Raw genomic sequence first — 22343 nt, forward strand, 5'->3', positions numbered from 1 at the left:
AAGACCTTTTAGATCAGAGATGAGGAGAAACTTCTTTATCCAGAGAGTGGTGAATCTATGGAATTCATTGCCACAGAAGGCTGTAGAGGCCAGGTCATTGAGTGTACTTAAGACCGAGATAGATAGGTTCTTGATTGGTAAGGGGATCAAAGGTTACGGGGAGAAGGTGGGAGAATGGGGTTGAGAAACTTATCAGCCGTGATTGAATGGCGGAGCGGACTCGATGGGCCGAATGGCCCAATTTCTGCTCCTATGCCTTATGGTCTTCCGGGGGTGGGGTGGGGCAAGGGGGCGGCGGTGGCACTGAAACAGTCATCAATGCACTGAAAAAAGAGTTGCGGGAGGGGGCCTGAGTAGGATTGGAACAAGGGATGTTCCACATACCCCATAAAGAAAAAGGCAGAAGTAGGACGCATGCAAGTACCCATACACCACACCTTTTATTTGGGGAAATTAAGGCATGTTTAAGGAGAACTCGTTCAGCGAGAGAACAAGTTCAGTCAGACGGAAAAGAGTGGTGGTGGATGGGGATTGTTCGGGCCACTGTTCAAGGAAGGAGCAGAGAGCCCTCAGACCATCCCGGTGGTGGGATGGAGGTATGGAGGGATGAAGGAGGGTGGATACAGATTCCATAGAAATTTTCAGAAGGCAATTGGATATGTTCTTGAAGAGGATTAATTTCTAATTTGCAGGAATATGGAGGGCGGGGGAAACAAAACTAGGTGTGGGGCTAAATTGAATAGCTGCTTCAAAGAGCTGGCATAGGTTCAACATCAGCCATGATTGAATGGCGGAGCAGACTCAATGGGCCAAATGGCCTAATTTCTGCTCCTATGTCTTATGGTCTAACGTGCTGAGTGGTTTCCTTGTTTGTTTGTTAATAGGTTACAGAGCTATAAAACTTAAGTTCTGTTTCTTTGTACATTTCATGTTCATGAAGAGGACTGATTTGCAGAGGCAAAATTTTTAGCTCGGCGGGTAGCGGGCGCGTGCCCAACCTGCTTGAGTGTAAAATGATGCGCGTTGACGTCGGGCGAGTGTCTCGGTGTCACTGTGCAGTCGTGTGATATTTCATTTGGTGGGCGCACGCCGGACCCGACAGCAAATAAAAATAAAATAAAAATTTTAAATTTAATTAGTAAGATGTCCCTGCTCATGTGACAAAGTCACACGAGGGGACATGTTTTATAACATTTTAAATTTTTTTTAAACCCTTCATCTCCCTGAAGGCAGCTCTGTGCCTTCCGGCCTCGATCGTGGGCGGTGGTCAGCATCCCGACTGCCCCCGCCAAGCCCGCCCACTGTGGGGTTGTGGGGGGGGGGTTTGCAAAAAATTGGACATCATAACAGACATAATAACAGAAAACACTGGACAAGCATAGTCTGTTACTGCAGCAAAACACTAATCCGTCTTGCTGACCCACCTGCTGTATGTTTCCATTACTTTCTGTTTTTATTTCAGATATCCAGCATTGACAGTTTCTTTTTGATCCCACATCACTTCCTGCTAAGTTACACCACTTACAAAATCACATTGCTTACAGGTAGGAGCCTGCTGCCTCCCACTGCCCTCATGGTTGCATCAAACAGCAAAGCCTTAAGAAACTCTGTATGCTGTTGTATTATAAAGCCTGCCTCTGGAATGTGGTGAGGAACAGATTTCACAGCTAAGAAGGCATTAGTTCTCTGCTGGAGCTTTGCATTGGTGGTTTATGATGCTGTCCCAACCTGTCAGTGGCTTGGAGCCCTGCGACGCGCTGCAGACTGCATTCCATCCAGTGTGGAACCGGGATGACCTGATGAAATATTGTCCAGCTGTTATCTTTAAGGATTCGCCATTTGCTTAAAATGGCAATGCCTTGGATGTTTGAAACTAAATATTTTTTTCTGCATACTGAGTTTCAGCTCTTTGGCCAAAGCCACCTCAACATCTTGGTTTCCTCTAGGATATTCAATCATCAGGGGTAGAACCTTACTGCCGGCCGGCGGGAGCGGGGGGTGGTGGGCGCAGGGCCGGTTGGCTGTGTGCCGCCATTTTACGCGGGCGGGCCGATTAAGGTCCACCCAGCTTAACGCGCGGCCAGTAGCGCATGCGCGCGAACGGGCGTAGCAATCTCCCTGACGCACGGAACTGCCTTTGGGAGATTAAGTAGATAATAAAAGTTTTTTTAAAATAAAGTAAGAAAATTCCTCTCATGTGACAGTGTCACACGAGCTGGGACATGTCTGGGAGGTTTACAAAATGTATTTATTCACTTTATAAAACCTTCAGGAAACCTCATCCCGCCCATGGATGAGGTTTCCTGGAAAACGCGAAGGCCGCTTGGGCTCTTCGCCTGCCCCCCCCCCCGCCAACCTTAAGATTGGACGGGCAGTGTTGTTAATAAGGTAAACTGAATTCTTAATGGCCTTAGTAGGCCGTTGACAGTTTGGTGGGCGCGCAGCCGCCTCTGACACGCGCCCGCCGAACGCAGTATCGGAGTGACGCGCGGTGACTTCGGGATGCACACCGGACATCATCTCGCGTAATTTTACGCGTCGACGTGTTAGGTCCGCACACCGGTGACATTCTGCCCCAGGATATCAAAGCTGAACCTAATACCGTTCTCATCCACTGTGTCTGCGTGCACATATATATCACCACCAACAACATCCACCCCCCCCCCCCCCCCCCCACCCCCCCCCCCCCCCCCCCCAACCTCCCCCCACCCCCACCTGCCTACTCCAGGGGCACTCAGGCCTGTTGTCGTGTCCCAACAGGCTCTGTCAACTCAGTACAAACTGGCGATTGAAACTGGGATGCTTGCTCCTGGCACGTATGACTTGACTACTCGTTGGATGACTTTACTCTGCCATTGAGGACTGGAAAACTGACATCTGGGATTTACACGGGCGTTCTCAAGGGGAAAATTGGAAGAACCCTTCCCTGGGCAAATGGCGTAAATGACTAAAAGCAATAATTGCACCTTTTTCTCCCTGGTTGGAGGGGTGTGAGGGGAGTTGTTTTGTTGGTGTCCCACTCTCCCACTGAAGTTATGGTCAGAGATCAGGAGAAACCCCATGGGGTGTTTAAAGAATGTGCCAAGTTTTGATCTGACCCAACCTATCTTCAAATCAACTTCTTAAGAGATGTCAATATTTGTCCTATAACCACAAGAATAAGTAAACTTAAAATTTGTTGATTTGATGAAAAACATCCAAAGTGCAAACCAATGAGTATGGGTTTTTGTAATGGTACATTTGGGAGGTTTTTCGCAAATTAGTAGGAGCAAAATTCATAAAGACGCTAGACACTTCAGGACAACATACAATGGAGGGAAGATTTTCATTATATAACAAATTGGCAGGCGCCTTGGTACCTTGGTTTGTGACTTTGCTAAGACTAAAATGCAAACGAAACCTTCATCCAATATCACAAAATAATTACCAGTGAGATAGACTGTCTAGCATATCTCAATTGATCCATAGAATTAGACAGCGTAGAAGGAGGCAATTCAGCCCATTATGCCATTCCCGGCTCTCCAAGAACTAAGAGTTAGTCCCACTCCTCTGCTTTTACCCCAATAGCCCTGCAGATCTTTTTTTAAAGTGTCACGAAGAGATTAATGTCTATGATGTTATTGGAAATTATGTTTTAAAGTAAAAGTTAGTGGTGTCTATGTTTGTGTCTTAATTGGATTAAAACCAGCTAATCTGGGTACTTTGATGTACAGTAGCTTGAGATGTTAATTGGGTAAATAGTAAGGATAAAAGGTAAAGAGTACATTTGCATTTGTTGAATAAACCATTCAAAAGAATGGGTAAAATCATGCACCTAGCTGAGATGCCAAGCAATGTGTTTATATTGCTAATAAAATTGGTGGAATGAAAGGATTATTATTAGGAGAGGTAAAATTAAAAACCTAGTAATACCACAGAAAATTTACATTCAAAGGGGAGATTAAGTATAAACAGGAGTTTGTGTGTTAGGCAGAGGCATTTGAGACCTAACCAGCCTGTAAGCCTCCCACTGTGTCTGCAAAGGAACCTCATTTTGAATTTGTAAGATGAAATGTGCTTTGCCTGGTATCTGTTTAAAGTCTATGGGTTATTGTTGCCTTGGTGAAGATTTACCTTTGAGTGATTAATTTCGAGAATTTTTTAAAAGTTATTATGCTAGTAATTTGTAGACGGGTGTGTGTGTTTAAACCTCTTGTTAAACTAATACATGTTTAATTTAGTTTTGTATAAAAAAACCTCTTGAGGCTTGGCAGTCTTATTCCTGAATTCAGAGCTGCATCTCAAACATACCAATTGAGAAGATAGGTTATGATAGTTGTTCAAATTTCCCTCTGGGATTTAAACAACTCGGCCTTTACCAACTGTTGTGTCATAACAAAAGTAAAAGTATTATTGAATCTGCTTCCACCACCCTTTCAGATCGAGTGCGTTCCAGATTGTAACAGCTTGCTAAGTGAAATGATTTCTCCTCATATCCCACCTGTTTTATTTAGCTAGATTTTTTAAATCTGGTTGTCTGGTTATAGACCTCCTGCTGGTGGAAAACATTTCTTCCTATCCACTCAATGGAAACTGCTTGTTATTCTGAATATCTCTATGAAACCTCCCCTTAACGTCTACTCAAAAGAGAGCAACCCCAGCTTCTTCAATCTCTAGATAACAGAATCTGCCCCCGCCTGCAGTCTCTATTCTGGTAAATGTCCTCTTCATCTTTTCTGTGGTTTAATAAAAGGGCTACCCTCCCCCATCTCTGAAATGCTCCCCAGTTTTTACATCCAGTACCCCCCCCCTAACTTCATTCCAATTGTTAATATTACTTGAAGATGAATTATCCAACATAGGCCCTACGTATGATGCCTTGCATAAATAAAAAAATGATAATACACTAATAGTGCAATCTCCATTTATTATTTGAGTTCTTTTTATCACTATCTGGAATGAATCCTAATGCAGGTTGAGAACTAGTAACTGATTGAAGCTATGTATTGATTTTTATTTTGCTGCAGTTAGTACTTGCAACTTTGCCAGTACAAGTAGCGCCAACATGCCAATAAATTTATAACATGCTGTCCCATGTTGCGAAGCCTGAATGTGTTCCTTTCACGTTTTTCCAATAAACATCTGGATGTGCTCAATTTACTTTCTCCTGTGGGTAATCTGATCTGTGGTGTGGAATGAGGGATTGGGAGCAACAAATCAAGCACTGCCACAAAGATATACATGCTGTATGAACAATGAGGACAACTGGTGTCAGTGAGCCCTCCAAGTTGGCACTTGTAAGGCTTCTGTGTTACATGGGCATGGTCATTTGATGAATGGTGCAGCTACTTTTTAGACACTGGTGGAAAACGGTATTAAATTATCTGTGATCAATGGATTAAAAAGTGCTAATAATAATGCAGTCTGCAATAACATTTTTGTAGCTGTGTTGTTTGATATGTTGATCCTTGGCAGTAATGTGCGAAAAGTAACAGAGCTCAGCCTAGTTTTTCCATCCCACTGCACGTGGAATTCAGTTATTTGAAGATTTGGTTTCATCTTTCCACTCAAGCATCATGACTAAAAATTTATTTTCATTAATTGAGCAAAATGTCCACACGTATTCATCTTTTAAAAAGTCCATTCCAACTGCATGTATCAAATTTCAGGAGTGTGACATTTCGTTTCTGATCACTTTCATATTTACTGAAGAATGGTTTTGTTTAAATTTATGGTCAGAAGTTTGACGTTGGAGTGTGGGGGTGGGCTCGACAAGCTGACACGTAAAATGACATACGGCGATATTGGGCATGCGGCCCGACATCATCGCGCGCCATCACGATATTTCGCTGGGCGGGTGCGCTATGAGTTCTGATGTATGACTGCCATTAATTAATGGGCCACTTAAGGCCCTTGAGCCATTAATAGACACCGATTTTTTTGGAGCCCATGGGCTCACAAGTGGTATTTATTAGACATTTAATTTTTAAACTTCTACTTACTTGTGTGAACAGGAGAACTTCAAATCTCTTCACAGGCTTCAGGTCAGGACTCTGGAGTAAACATAATTCTTTGGGCCCTGTTGGTTTCAGGCAGTCTTCCCTTACCCTGGGAATGGGAGTTGTCTCCCCACTGGAGGCACTCCTCCTCTGAGGAGGAGAGGGCTAGAAGGGGGAGGAGGCCAAGAGTCCTCCATGCAGCCTCCATGGGAGCCACTTTTGGGAGGACAGGCGCAGGCATAAGGGGTGCAGGGCCAACAGGAAATGCAAGGTGGAAGGGGTCGCAGAAGACGCCACTATCCTGCTGCCAGGGTTTACAGGCGGCGATGCAACTACTTCAATATGTCTGAGGTGCAGTGCCGAAGGAGGCTCCATCTCTTAAGGGAGATGGTGACCTCCATCTGTCAGATGATAGGCCTGAGATCAGCGCCAGCTGTGTGGGTGGGCACCCCATGCCAGTGGCTCTGAAGGTCACGGCTGCCCTCAACTCCTATGCCTCCAGCTCTTTCCAGGGGTTGGAGGGTGATCTTTGTGGAGTCTCCCAGTCAGCTGTCCACAGTTGTCAAGCAGGTGACAGACACTCTGTTCAGGTGTGCATTGACTTTCATGCACTACCGCTGGACAAGGCCAGCCAGAAAGAGAGAGCCAGAGGCTTCACAGTGATTGCTGACATCCACTGCATCCAGGGTGGAATCGACTGTACACATGTGGCCATCAAGGTGCCAGTGGGCGAGACGGGTGCCTTTGTCAACAGGAAGGGCTTCCACTCCATGAATGTGCAGATATGGTGTGACCATAGGATGCAGATTCTGTAAGTCTGTGCATGGTACCCAGGCAGCTCCCATGATGCATGCATCCTCAGATACTCCCAGGTGCCGGGGCTCTTTAGTGCTCCAGCCCGGCTGGATGGATGGCTGCTGGGTGACAAGGGCTATCTCCTCAAAAGGTGGCTCATGACGCCTCTCCAGCATCCAAGAATAAAGGCTGAGCAGCAGTACAATAGGAGCCACGCCTCCACAAGGGCTGTGGTAGAGAGAACCATTGGCCTTCTCAAGATGCGCTTCCAATGCCTGGACCATTTAGGGAGCGCACTCCAGTACCCCCCAGATCATGTGTCGCTGATAGTGGTTGCATGCTGCGTTCTCCACAGTCTGGCGCTGGAAAGTGGGAGGGCACAGTGGAGGAAGATGATGTAGGTGCAGATGCTCTGGCTGCAGACGATGATTCCAGTAGTGAGGCCGAGGACGAGCATGCTCAGGAGAACACTGAGGGGATAGGTGCTGACCCAGGCAACCTCCAGGGAGGCGGGGACACATGGGAGGCTTTCATCCAATGAACCTTCAGCTAGCCCACCACAGGTTGACCTCTATCGCATGCCAGGGCTGCAGGCTCCATACTCGATACCTGAGAGCAACATCTGCCTGGGTAGGAACATTAACTATGTACCTTGTCATTAAAGCTTGATGACAAACAAGTCACTCATAACATCATGGGTTCCCATCCACCTGCAGAAGTAAGGAAACACCCTGAGCATTGTTCACTAATAAAGCATTTAATAAATTCATAAAACAAAACAGAAGAGGAACTTCATTCACAGGTGTTGAGCTGCACATCAACTAACAATCAACTAACACTGGGGCAACAGAAAACCACCAGTGAGAAGCCCGTGGTGTGTCTAAGGTGTCTTGCGCTTATGTTTTCGGGTGCTATGCCTAGGTGCTCCCCCATTGCTGGCACTGGCATTCAAGACAGCCTGCTCACCCTGCTGTCCCGTTGGCCTTGACATTGGTGGACGTCCTCTAGCCCGTGGAGATTGTGATGACCCCGCCTGAGAGGGAGTGGCCAGTGTCCTGGCTGGCATCTCCCTAGTCGCTGCATCCTCATCGGATCCCAAGGTCACTGGCAAAGGGGCGGAGGGGCTGCTGCCCTCATCTGGAGCGCCCTGAGAGGACCCCGCCGAGACGACAAGCAGCTTGTGCGCCAACATGAGGTTGCTTCGGACCTCCCTGATAACCATTGATGGATGGGCACCTAACTGGGATACTGGGTGCCCAATCCATCTCCCTTACTGACACTGACCAGCTGAGGTCAATGTCGCTGTGAGGGCTTGCAGGTCCGAATGCATCCCCAGGAAGTCCTGATTGTTCTCCTGGAGGAGCCTCTCCTGAGAGTCGCCACTCTCGCCATGGAGCAAGCATTGCGCTCGGCCATGAGGGTCATTGCATTGCTGATGCTCCGCATGGATTCCTCCAGCACTGAGACCATGGCACACATTGCCTCATGTATCTCTGCCAGATCCTCCCATAGATCCTGCTGGACTTCCAGCATCTGCTGCCTCAGGGACGCCTCTAGAAGCACATGATCAGCCACCGGCTGAACATGTTCCTGGTTCCCAGCAGCCCTCCAACTGCTGGCACCCTGGGCACTCTCTGTCTCCACCTGCACTTCAAGCGAGTGTGAAGTACCCTCACCGCTGGGCCCCGGGACACTAGATGATCTAGTTCCCACTGGGGTGCTAGTATCTGCGCTGGTGCCTAACTGGCTGAGATGGTGTGATGCTGGTGCTTTTAAGTTATCAGGGCCCTCAGGTGTTAGTGGCGGGCCCTCTGTCTCCTCGTTCCGGGCCTGCTCCAGTGAGGCTGAAAGGAAGAGCAAGGACATTTGATTAGTTGAAGTCGAGACACCGTTAATGTGTATGCCTGGCCCCCAGATCAGGATGCGCTCCCCCATCCATAATCAATGGGAAACCCATGTTGGATGCTGAATTTACTAAACAGTCAACAGTGGAATGGTTGCAACGACAGACATTGTGACCTCAGTGCATGGCCACCCACACTGTATAATGTTCCAAAGCAAGAAAGCACTACCACGTTCAACACCAAGGGCAACAGATGGATGGGTGCCCCGCCACCTGGAAGTTCCCCTCCCAGTCAGTCAGCAGCCTGGTTTTGAAATGTTTTGCAGTTCCAGCACTGTGCCTAGGTACAGATCCTTTGAGGTCACCCCCAAAACAGTACCGTGGGTGTAAGTATACTACATGCAGCGGATACAGAACCCAACTCGGCAACACCCTCTCAGGCATGGGCAATAAATGCTGGCCCACCCAGCGAAGGCCACATGCCGTGAATGATTCAATGCAATGACTACATTCAGAGCTGGGAGTTGGGGGGTGGGGCCAGGGGAGCCAACCTAACTGCTGTGCTAAGTGACCCATGCCAACATGGTATTCACCCTTCCCGATCGCAACAGATCATTGAAGCGCTTGCAGCACTGAACCCAGGTGCGTCGCACCACATTGTGCGCGCTGACCCTTTCTGCCACATCCTCCCTTGCACGTTTCATCATGTGGTGGGGGGGGCACCTCCTCCCGTCCCTCGACATGAGGATTTCACGCCTCTTCGAGGGCAGCAAGGCACTCATCTGAGAAGCGAGGGGCACGGTGCCCTGCTGACCTGCCCTCCTGTCCGGCCTGCACACCAGCAGTGCTCTCGGGAGCCCTTCTGCCAGCCATGGTTGCCAGCCATTGGAAGGCTGCCTGCGCGCTTTTTAAACAGGCTCCCGGGTCGCCATTGGACCCGGCGTCCTTTCCAGTCCTGCTGCTGCCCGCCCCCTCCTGCTGTCCTTGGGAGCCGCGAGTCATGCTGGGCGGGCCTTAATTGGCCCGCCAGCATAAAATGGCGGCGCCTGCTTCTGACTGGCCCGCCCAGCAGGCAGAAAATTCTGTCCTTTTTTAAGTTTAACAAGTTACCCCAGCAATCGTGGAGCAGATTCTGACAGAAACGGACTGAATAGCAACTTCCCAAGGGAAACAGATACATATTTGAAGAGGAGAAAATTGTAGGGCTGTGAGGAAAGAAATGAGGGGTGGGGCTAACTGAATAGTCCTTTCCAAGAGTCCCTAGCAGAGGCAGGATGGGCCGAATGACCACCTCTGTACTGCAAGATTCTAAGTTGCATGACTGTAGAATGGCCTGGTAGGGCAATTCAGGATGGGAAACCAATGCTGCCCTTGCCAGTGACGCCCACATCCCGTGAAAGAATAAAGAAAAGACCTATATTATCTGAGAGTTAACAGGGTTCTCTCAGAATCTATTGTTGGACATCAAGAATAAAAAAATAATTACCTTTTCTGAAGCTTTGAGGCTGATGGAAGCCTCAATGTCAGGAATAAACACAGTGGTCTCCCTTTTTCTGTACATAGCAGCATTTATTTTTGATAGTATCAACCTCTTCAACCTGATTGGATACTTGTCTTACAGAAAGGTTTGATTACTTATTTGTTTTGCTGCTGTTGAAAATCAGGCACGGAGTTGGTTAATTTCTGGATTTCTGAAACATTACTGATGGCGTGAAACTGTCACATGAGTTAGCTACTCTTTTTTTTAACTATTATTCTATTTAATGCAGTATCAGACATTAGGGTCCCATATATTTTTTCTCTGTTGGAGAGAGGTGTTGGATTTACAAATTCAGCCTCTTCACAGCAAGCAGTAGCTTAAAGGTTTGACTGCACGTAAGAATAACTGGGGGATAAACCTCGTCCTGCTCTTCTCTTCTTGTTTCCTTTTTCTGAAGGTAATGACTCAGGCTGGTTTTACTTCTAGAGCTTTAGACACCTCAGTACCTTGTTCATGTGGCCTTCATACGTGTACCTAGAATAACCTGTTTGATCTTGTGCTCACAGCTGAGCCTGATTCTATTCTTAGTTCCTCTCTACATATGCATACTTACTAATGGGAGTTGCTGGATAGCTGGAGGAAGAATTGTTGCAGAGATACCTGAAGCAATGATAAAGGAAAGAAGGAAAGAACTTGCATTGCCGCAGGCATGTAATAATGTGCTCTGAATGTCCCAAAGTGCTTCACATCATAAGGAATTAATTAGACAAATCATTTGACAGCTAAAAAGGTTCAGATGGTCAGAAGTAAAGTCCAGTTCAAAGCAATCTTCAGGGCAGAATTTTGTTGAGGCATTGGGGGTCTTGCCTGCTGCTGAAGAGCAAGCGAATGACCTGCATTGCCTCTTTTCAGGAGGGTCTGCTGAACCACAAGCCAACCAGGCAGTGGTGAGGTCAGAAGTGGGGCTTTCCCCTGGATTCAATATCCTGGGGGGCGGAAGTCTCATTTACCAAGAGCAGCTGGTCACTCAGAAGCTGGCAGCTCTTGCGCTCAGCAGCGTCACAGGGGAAGTGGTGGCTGTTGCAGGAAAAACATCTACCAGCATCCCAGGATCGTGGAACGACCCAGGCCACAAGTAAATAAGTGGAGGAGGTGTGGATTTTGTGGGATAGGGGTCACTGGGCAATGGGTGTAGAGGGGTCAGAAGCAAGGGCAGGGTGTAGGATTGGAATCCCCTCCAACTGGGAAATTTATGGAACATAATTACAAATCCACAGACATGTTTTGACCTCATTATTGGAATGATAAATTACAAACGATAAACTGCAATGAGCAGTACAGGACTGGGCAGCAAGGGGTTAATTAGTAAAAAACAGTGACTCATCAAAAGGGTTTGATTTTCTACTTAGTTCTGTCAAAGGATCATGAGGACTCGAAACATCAACTCTTTTCTTTTCCGCCGATGCTGCCAGACCTGCTGAGTTTTTCCAGGTAATCCTGTCTTTGTTTTGGACATTGACTGACTGCTATCAGGGAACAATGGTACCAGGGAAATGCCATTATCTGCCATCAAGTAATGCTATCAAAAAGGTCTGATTACCCAATACAGTGATACAAAGGACATATCATCAATACAATACATTCAATGAATTATGCGACTAAGGTCTGCACCACAGACAATAGTATTAGATTAGGGTATTTCAAACTCTCATTAACTTTGGAGCCAGGTGCTGTTACTGTGTAACTTCAAACAGCAGGAGGTGATGACATCTGGACTTTGCATGGAATCAACTAAACAGACATTGGAACAACAGGAAATATGTTTTGTCATGCCTGAGTTAAATTATTATAAAAGAAGAGCATACCTGAATATCTGGGCTACAGTTGGAAGGAGGATCAGGGCTGGTCACCTTGACTCAGGCCTACATTCAACACTGGATAGACTAGCCTTTTGGGGAATTGCAAGTGTTTTCAGCCATATTGTGGTGATATTGGCCTGAAGGTTTTGGCTGCAGTCAGAAGAAGGATTGAGTTTGGTCACCTTGACTCGGGCCTACAGTCAACATCAGACAGACCAACCATGTTTGGGATTGTAAGTTTCAGCCAAATCGTAGTGATATTGGTCTGAGGGTTTTGTGAATATTTGGGGCGAAAACCTATTATTTTTTTTGACGGTACCTTGTAAATTGTTTCAGGCATATCTTGGTGATATTGGTCTGAGGGTTTTTTCTTAAGGTTTTAGGACAGGACGTGGTGTTTTGCCTGTGTTTTTGTAAGTTTAAACCGAGTCTTGGGGACTGCATGTGGAGCTAGCATTTTTTTAAGTTTAAGCCCAAGCCATGGTGATTGTGTCAGGTACGGGAGACAGGTTGTTTTAAATTTTGGGTTTTGTACTGTGGGGTTGTGGCTGCACAATTCCTTGAGTGCATTGTATTGATGATATGACCTTTGTGCCGTTGTATTGTGATTCAGTAAAACATTTGTGAATTATCAGAAGAAATTTGTCTCCCTGGTCATTCTGTTCAAGCCATATACTTGTGAATCTGGTGCCATGAACTTGAGTGTGGGGTTCTCCTGAGGCACAAAGGGAATGCCTACAAGGTGGGCAGCTAGGAGACTGCCCCTGCCCCCCCCCCCCCCTTTCCTGATGTGCCCTGAGTGTTGTTAATCAGGCCCTAAGTGCCTTCAATTGAGAGACACCAGCGCGCCACCCACTGGAGGTGACAAGCTGGCTGCACTGTTGAATGGCCTGCCTACCACTAAGTTCATACTAGCGGTGGTGGTATGAGGCCCTTAAGTTGTCATTAATGGGCCACTGAAGGGGCCTGATAGGTGGTGGGGCGGGAAGGTTGACCATAGGCCTTCCCGCCAAGAGCTTAATTCTGTCAGAGACAGGAAGGCAGCGGGTTTCGTATGTGCCACCATCCCCCCCCCAATTAAATGCCTTCCCACCTCCAAACTCACTGCCAGTGAGAGCAGAAGATTCTGCCCTTGGTGTTTTAACACCTTGGTCCTGATTGCACTGATAGTGGAGCTCGAGTGAGGCTTGTTTCATTTTGTGTGGTGCTTGTTCTAGGAATCTGGTTCCTACTCTCTTTTTCTCCCTATTCTCCAGGTTAATCCAGAGGTAGAAGGAAACCTTTGGTCCCAATAATTACAGGGCAGTGGCGGGGTTGGAGGAGGGGTGTTGGGGTGCACGGGAGTGACGTACCGGGGTGTGGTAGTGTAAGTAATTTGGTAGTTGAAAATCTCGATGAATGAATTTTCCTTGGGACCTGTTGAATTTAATGACAAGACCTAATTATCATTTTTTTCAAAACTGTTTTCTGACTGCAGTCAGCCAGATTGAAATGCTTGCTGGCCGTCAGGCCCTAGGCCGTGGCTGGCAAGCATAGAGGAAGGAGAAAGAGATCAGAGTTGGGAATGGGGAAGGGGTGGGTGGGTGGTGCATAGCTGTGGTTCAGCTGGTAGCACTCTTGCCTCTGAGCCACAAGGTTCTGGTTTCAGGTCCTACTCCAGGGCTTAAGAACAAAAACTCCCTTGGCACTGTGATGTTAGAATGGCCGTCTTTGGGATGAGATGTTAAACCGAGATCCCTCTTGCCTGCTCAGGTGGATGCAATCTCATGATAGCATTTTGAACAGCCGCGGAGATGACCCCATGCCCTGGCCAATATTTATCCTGCAATCAACATTGCAGGAACAGATTATATGGTCATTTTCACATTGTTAACTACAGTTGTAGATGTGGGTGGAAAATGGGTGGTACTCTGTATGCCAAACCAACTAAAGATATTGTGGGCTGTTGAGGACCCTGAGTGAGGGGGGGAGGAAGTAGGCTGGGGAGTTAGGAGTGTGGGTCACTGGTGGGGTCCAGTCGCTGGGGGCATTAATATGTTAGCATGGTGGGCTGGTGGAAAGTACTGGTGATCCTTCTGCACCACAAGCAGTGCTGGATGAATTTTTAACTGTCCCATTCAGTAGTGTTTACCTACCCTCAGCTGCTTGTAGGAGAACAGTCATTCTCTGAGCAATGCCTTGATCAATCGGAGTCAACCTGTGCATTTAGAATTTGAACAGAACTGGGCAGTTAACTGTTCCATGGCGCATTCTCCATGGCAACACCTCTACCATCATCAGTGATTACAAAACCAAGAATGTGATGACTGTACTCAACAATAAGGATACTTGATTGACAAACAGTCCCCAACATAATTCTAAAACAAAATGGATGTGTTGGCCCATCCAATCTAAGCTCTTTACTTCTTGTAATTAGGAATCTGTTATCAATAGTAAAGAATCCTCCAGGCAAGAATGACCATAACATGATAAAATTTCGCATTCAGTTTGAGGGTGAGAATCTTGCGTCCAAAACTAGTGTGTTAAGCTTAAATAAAGACAATTACCGAGGTGTGAAGACAGAGTTGGCTACAGTGGACTGGGAAAATAAGGTAGCACCATCAGTGGCTAACTAAGGAAGTTAGAAATGGTATCAAATTGAATGAAAAGGTGTACAATGGTGCAACGATTAGTGGCAGCCCAGAAAATTGGGGAAAATTTAGAAATCAGCAAAGGAAAAATTGGTGAACTGAAAATATGAGGGAAAACTAGCAAGAAACATAAAAGCAGGTAATAAGACCTTCTACAAGTATATGAAAAGGAAGAGAGTAGCTAAAGTAAATCTTGGTGTCTTAGAGGATGACATTGGGGAATTAATAGGAAAAAAGGAAATAGCAGTGACATTGAACAAGTATATTGTATCAGTCTTCATGGAAGAAGACATAGAAGACATCCCAAGAATATTAGAAAATCAAGGGACCAAAGGGCAAGAGAAACTTAAAATGATCACTATCACTGGAGAAAAAGCACTAGAAAAACTAATGGACTAACGTCTGACAAGTCCCTGGACCTGATGGCCTGCATCCTGGGGTCTTAAAAGACATGGCTGCAGAGATGGTGGATGCATTGGTTGCAATCTTCTGAAATTCCCTGGATTCTGAAAAGATCAGAGCAGATTAGAAAACCAGAAAGATAACGCCTCTTTTCAAGGACTGAGGAAGACAGAAAGCAGAAAACTATAGCCAGTTAGCCTAATATCTGTAATTGGAAAAATGCTTAAATTCATTCTTAAGGAATTGTTGCAGGGCATTTAGAAAATCCAAATGCAATCAATCCAAGTCAACATGGTTTTATGAATGGGAAATCACATTGACAAATTAGAATTTTTTTGTGGTAGATAAAAGGGAACCAGTAGATTTAGTGTATTTGGAATTGCAAAAGGCATTTGATAAGGTGTTATTTAAAGGTTACTGGACAAAATTAAGAGCCCATGGTGTAGAAGATAAGAAATTAGCATGGATAGAGGATTGGCTAACGAACAGGAAACAGTCAGAATAAATGGATCACTTTGAGGTTGGCAAACTGTAACCAGCTGGGTGACAGGAATTAGTGCTGGAGCCTCAACCATTTACAATATATCTTATTGACCTGGATGAAGGGACTGAATGTTTTGTAGCCAAATTTGCTGAAGATACCAAGGTATGCAGGAAAGTTGCGAGGAGGATAGAGTCTGGAAAGGGACATAGATTAAGCGAGTGGGCAAAAATTTTGCAGATGAAGTATAATGTGGGAAAAGATGAGGTGCACTTTGGTAAGAAGAATAGAAAAGCAGAATATGTTTAAATGGAGAGAGACTGCAGAATATTGTGCCAGCTGGGTGTCCTTGTACATGAATTATAAAAAGTTAGCATGCAGGTGCAGCAAATAATTAGGAAGGCAAGGGGAATGTAGGCTTTTAATGCAGGGGGATGGAGTATAAAAGTGGGGAAGTCTTGCTGCAACTGTACTGTGTAGGGCATTGGTGTGACCACAGACAAAAGAACTGAACTCCAGAGGTGGACTGAGAGTGACTGCCCTTGACATCAAGGCAGCATTTGACTGAACATCAGGGAACCCTAGCAAAACTGGAGTCAGTGGGAATCGGGGAAACTCACTGCTTATTGGAGTCATATTTAGCACAAAGGAAGATGGTTGTGGTTATTGGAGGTCAATCATCTCAGTTCCAGGACATCACTGCAGGAGTTCCTCAGGGTTGTCCAAGACCCAACCACCTTCAACTGCTTCACCAATGTCCTTCCTTCCATCATAAGGTCAGAAGTGGGGATGTTCACTGGTGAATGGTGCTGAACATTGTGCAATCATGACTCCTCAGATACTAAACCAGTCTATGTCCAAATGTAGCACGACCTGGACAATATCCAGGCTTGGACTGACAAGTGGCAAGTAACATTCGTGCCACACAAATGTCAGGCAATGATCATCCCCAACAAGAGAGAATCTAACCATCGCTTCTTGACATTCAATGGCATTACCATCACTGAATCCACTGCTATCAACATCCTGGGGGCTACCATTGACCAGAAACTGAACTGGATGAGTGCAGCTCCCACAACAGTCAAGCAGCTGGACACCATCCAGGACAAAGTAGCTCACTTGATTGGCACTCCATCCACAAACATTCACTCCCTCCACCACTGAAGTACAGTGGCAATAATATGTGCCATCTATGAGAAGCACTATACAAACTCATCAAGGCTCCTTAGGCAGCACCTTCCAAACCCATGACTGCTACCATCTAGCAGGGCAAGGGCAGCAGGCAAATGGGAAGACCACCACCTGGAAGTTGCCCTCCAAGCCACTCACCATCCTGACTTGGAAATATATCGCTGTTCCTTCACTGTTGCGGGGTCAAAATCCTGGAACTCCCTCCCTAACAACACTGTGGGCGTACCTACACCACATGGACTGCATCAGTTCAAGAAGGCAGCTCATCACCACCTTCTCAAGGGCAATTAGAGATTGGCAGTAAATGCTGGCCTAGCCAGTGATGCCATTATCCCATGAATGAATAAAAAAAGACAAGGCTACTGCATAGAGTTTTGATCTCTTTATTTACTTAGGGATATACTTTCATTGGAGGTAGTTCGGCTATTGTTCACTTGATCGATTCCTGGGATGAATGGATTGTTTAATGAGGAAAGGTTGAGCTTATACTTATTGCAGTTCAGTAGAATGAGAGGTAATCTTATTTAAGCATATAAAATTCTAAGGGACTTGCCAGATTGGATGCTGAAAGTATATTTCCCCTTGCAGGGGAATCTAGAACTGGGGAACAGTTTCAAATTAAGAGGAGGATTTTTTTTTCTTTAATGATTGTTAACCTTTACAAGTTCTCTACACTAGAACAGTGAAGGCTGAGTCATTGAATATATTCAAAGCTGAGTTAGATAGACTTTCAGTCTGTAAAAAAAGTCGAGGATTATGCAGAGGCAGGCAGAAAGGTGGAGGTAAGGCCACAATCAGATCAGCCATGAGCAAGCTTGAGGGGCGAATGGCCTACCTTTGCTCATATTTCTTATGTTCTTTATGTTCTTACATTACATTCTCTCATTTGCTTAAAATTAAAGACATTGCAAACATCAATATGTAATTTATTTTTATTTCCAACAAAGCATCCTGAGAATCTAGCAAATGGGTTAGAAATTAGCAATGCAGAATGGACAATTAATGCTATTGTATTGCGCCCATGTTTCTGAATTGTTTCCTGATGTATGTTACTTTGGGTTTTGGATATCTGGGTTAGGTCAGTAGATACAATAGATTTATACTAAGGTGGCAATGTTTGAGATAACCAATTTGAAATTGCGCAATTTTTAAAAAGCTCTTAACTGTGAAGAGTTCATGCTGCTCCTAATTCACTAATAAAGATAGAGCATTACAGAGCAAACAAGTGATGAGAACAGGTCATAATTGGTACAGCTCCATGTATAACTGCTAAATGAACATCAAGCACAGCAGGTTCTGAAATCTCAATCGTATTAACATTTCTTTCAAATGGATAAAAGGTTTAGGATTTTCAGATTAAGCATTGGCACCTCTTTTTCAAAATGTGGTATGTCATAACACCATGCAGTAGGTATGTTTGCGTCAGTAGATGCCTAATATATTGGTGAGCATGAAATAAGCACCTTCATTAATGACAATCTTTCATTTACAGCAAGAATGAAAAATAATATGATAGGATTAGCAGAATAAATTTTAGCAGCAAAGACATTGTATGTCAATAGCGCACCCAAGTGGTTTATGGAATTCTGCAATGTCACAAATAGATTATATAGTACGTATACATAATTGGCATACCAAAATAATGGCATCCCTAATTTAGTTAAGAAAAAGTGGATAAATCTCCTGTTGTTGTAAATTTAATTCTGAAATTGTACTTGTATTATGATCGCTGCTTAAATAGAGGATGACTGTTGATCAGATCAAGTAGCTGGGCATGCGACACAAAACTAAAAGTTTCAGGGCTTGAATCCTGGCACAATTCACTCTGCCTTCCTTTCTTTGCTGATGGGAGGCGAGCAGGAACTGTGGATACTGCTTGCCATCACCAAAACAAGAACCCGCATTTATGTGGCATCTTTAACGTTATAAAACATCCCAAGGTGCTTCACAGGAGCATTATAAAACAAAATCTGACACTGAGTCATTTAGGGAGATATTAAGACAGATGACCCAGAGCTTGGTCAAAGAGATGAGTCAAAAGCAGAATCTTGGAGGCAGAGCCATTTCAAGAGAAAATTCCAGAGTTTTATGATCCTGGCAGTTGAAGGAATGGCCACCAGTGAATGAACAGTTATGATTGGGAATGCTCAAGAGGTCAGAATTGGAAGAGTGAAGATATCTCGGAGGGTTGGGGGGGTTGGAGAAGATTAAACAGGGAGGGGTAAGGCCATGGAGGAATTTAAAAATAAGAATGAGAGCATCAAAATGGAGAGGTTGCTTAAGCAGCAACCAATGTAGGTTTGCAAGCACAGAGCAACGAGTTTTGGAAGACCAGAAGGATAGATCCTTCAGGGCACTAGAGGTAATAGTGTGGGAGCAGGAAGTGAAGCCATTGCAGGTAATTTTCTGGCTACAATTTGATGAGAATGGAACCAGGTGAGTGCATGTAGCCCCACCCTGGTGGCAAGGCGTTGGAGGAGAATGGTATGGTCAACTGTGTCAAAAACTGCAATTAGGTTGAGAAAGATAAAGAGGAAAAGTTTATCTTCGTCACTGTCACCTAGTGTCTTTTGTGGCTTTGTTGCTGTATTGTGACATGGGTGGAAAGATGGGCATGGATTTGGGAGGTGACAATATGTCCAAGGACTTTGGGAGTTCAGAGATTTCTTTTTGAGGAGAGGTTGGTGACTGCAGAAGGAGAGGGGGCAGAAACTTAGGATAGAGAACCATTACAATATTGGCTAACATGGGAACCAGATGGGAAGTTGGGTGGTTGGAATAGGGTTGAGGAAACAGGAGGTGGGTCATATGGATAAGATTAGCATGGAGAGGATATGTGAGGAGATGGGAAAGTAAATGGAGAAAGACTTGAGGGCTAGGGCAGTGGGGGAGCTTCAGAGGAAATTTTGCCCTGTGGTCTAGGGGAAAGGAGGGATGCTACTGACCAGATGGCCTCAATCTTCATTCCAAGTCCATGAGCTCCTCGCAGTTGTTCCACAAGATGAGAGGGAATTCCTCAGTGCCATGGTATCTGGTCTGTGACAGTTTGGCTATGCATATAGGAATCTGCGCTATACTCAACAGACACTCATGTAACAGAGACTAACCTCTGTGGGTAATCTCTTTCTCTCTCTTTTAAATGGGCAAAAGCAATTTCCCGGGACTTGTTGTCTCAAGTAATCTCGTGCAGAAGTTCAGATGTTTTAGTTCAATCAATTTGAAGTACCCAAAGCCAGGTAACTTCCTGAAAATCAGTCCTTTCAGATAAGGACAATAGCTCTGCAGGATTGTTATACTCAAGTGAGAGTAATTTCTCCTTTTACGACATGACACATGACTAATACCCCGATCAGATTTATTACTGGGCTCTGATAACACTGTCCTTAACTGAAGTTAAGATAGCTGTTATTTATCTTTTAAATGTTCCCTGCTCTGGGCAGTTTCAGCTTTTAAATTCACACCAGCTGAACAGTACATTGAAACTCAATACAGATTTGCCTGTGGATAAATGGATTGGAAAGAGACTAAGGATATTTATTTTAGATTCTTATTTTAATAATGACAGCCAAGATGTTACTGTAGGCAGGCTTTGCGCTGTTGAGAACATGATCTGCCATTGGATATTGATCTATTACACCTCATGCAAAAACATAGCCTAGAAAAAAAACCATGATGACAGAGAATCTGAAATTAATTTAGAAATCGAACAAGGCAGTAAATCAACCTTAACTTAATGAAACTTAAAACAGAAATGGTCACATTATGATATGTTGATGCCTGAGAAAGTGCTACATTTAGAGGAGAGCTGTAGCCACTTAATTCAGAGATGGGAAAGAATTTGGAAGCTAATAATGAATGGTATAAAAAAAGCAGAGGCTGACATTTATCTCGAGCAGTGTCAGAGCAGTCAGTGTTAGTAGAAGTTAACAAACGATTTTTAAAGTTTTCTTTTTTTTAAAAAAAATACTTTATTTTGAGTGTGACAGCAGTTAACCCAAGGGAGGGATGATATTGCTTCTGTTAATTTTGTGAAAAATTCAATATGAATATAAAAAGGGAACAGTGTTTCATTCAAGGAATCCAATTTGTGCAGATGCCTTTTTCACTGTTGCGACTCATACAAACTTCTGATAAAAGAATCTGCTGTATTGGATTGATTTTGCTAACCCAATTCCTGCACAAAGGTTCACATGTTTTACTGAGCCTTGGAAACTAGTTAAATTGATAGGAAGGTATAACAAAAACCTACTCAGAAACAAATCACTCAGTCGCTGCAGATGTGTAGTGAAGGTCTGCATTCTCAGCATCTCCCATAGTACAGGAAAGAGTGGTTTTGGTGATCATGTGGCATCTTTAACATGGCGAAACATCCCAAGGAGCTTCACAGGAGCGTTACCAGAAAAGAATTAACAGAGAGCCAAAAAGATGTTAGGATGGGTGACGGATAGGGTTGCCAACCCTCCCGGAATGGCCAGGAGTCCCCCAGAATTGACCTTAACCTCCCAGAGGCCAAATAAACGTTCTGGAAGCATTTTGGCTCCCGGCAATGGCGGCCAGGACCATCCTCCAGCTAATTGTAGGCCGGGCTCAGGTACCGCCTGACCTTCCCTATGCCTGGGACCGCTGCCAGCTAATCGTAGCCTGTGTTCAGGTACCACCTAATCTTCCCTCTGCCAGGAACCTACTCCTCCACCCATGGAAAAGCCTGATGCGGTGGACGCCACTTTACGGAAATATCCGAATGGTCGAAAGGCCACGTGATCCAGTGCTCCAATCAGTTGAGGCAATGCCCACGTGGGCTGCAGGTCTGGAGAAAAGGGCATTGATTACATAAGTCATGAATAGGCTCGACTGAAACTAGTTGCATAGTGATTAATTAGTGTCATTAATGTTACTAAATAGTGTTGGATTGAATTGGCGGTGACTGGGCGGACTGTGATGTGCTGCGGATTCCCATACCCCCAAGAGCAAATGGCAGGGGAAGGGACTGTTTAGGCTCAGTAGTGGAATTTATTGGAGACAGGTTCATTCCCTCTCACTCAGAGTCACAGGCCTTTCTCTAGTTTCAGCCGCTCGCGCCACACCGCTGGCTTTCCGTGATGTTACTTCCACTGACCACTCCCGAAATATGTCCAGCCAGAGTTGGAAACCCTCGTGACTAAAAGCTGGCTGAGAGTAGTAGGTTTTAGAAGCATTTTAAAGATGGAGAGGAGAAGCTGAGGAAGGGAATTTCACAGCTTAGGGCCTCAAAAGCTGAAATCAGGGCTGCCACTGGTAATGTGAAGGCATTAGGGAATACGCATGAGGTAGGAATTAGAGGAACACAGGGTTCTCAGAGTTGTTTGGTTGGAGGAGGTTACAGAAATAAGGAAGGGGGAGGCCACAGGTGGGTTTTGAGGTATCCAGGCCAAGACCCAATTATGTAAATAATGAATTCCAGGCCCTGGGTAATGTCACACCGGAATGCCACAATATGGCGCTCCTAACCAAGAGCTGCAATTGCAAATTGTGCCTCTCGTGAGATTTTCTGAGCACACAATATACCAAGATTTCTTATCCAGTAACTTGGGATATCTTAGATTTGTTATAATTTCCAAGGGAACATCCTCTGTGAATGCCACAGCCCTCTGGGAGCACTAGATTACAAAATCACGCCATTGGTAATTGTGTAAGTTAGTTACACT

The sequence above is a fragment of the Carcharodon carcharias genome, chromosome 3, assembly GCF_017639515.1.
Source record: "Carcharodon carcharias isolate sCarCar2 chromosome 3, sCarCar2.pri, whole genome shotgun sequence".
Lineage (NCBI taxonomy): Eukaryota > Metazoa > Chordata > Chondrichthyes > Lamniformes > Lamnidae > Carcharodon > Carcharodon carcharias.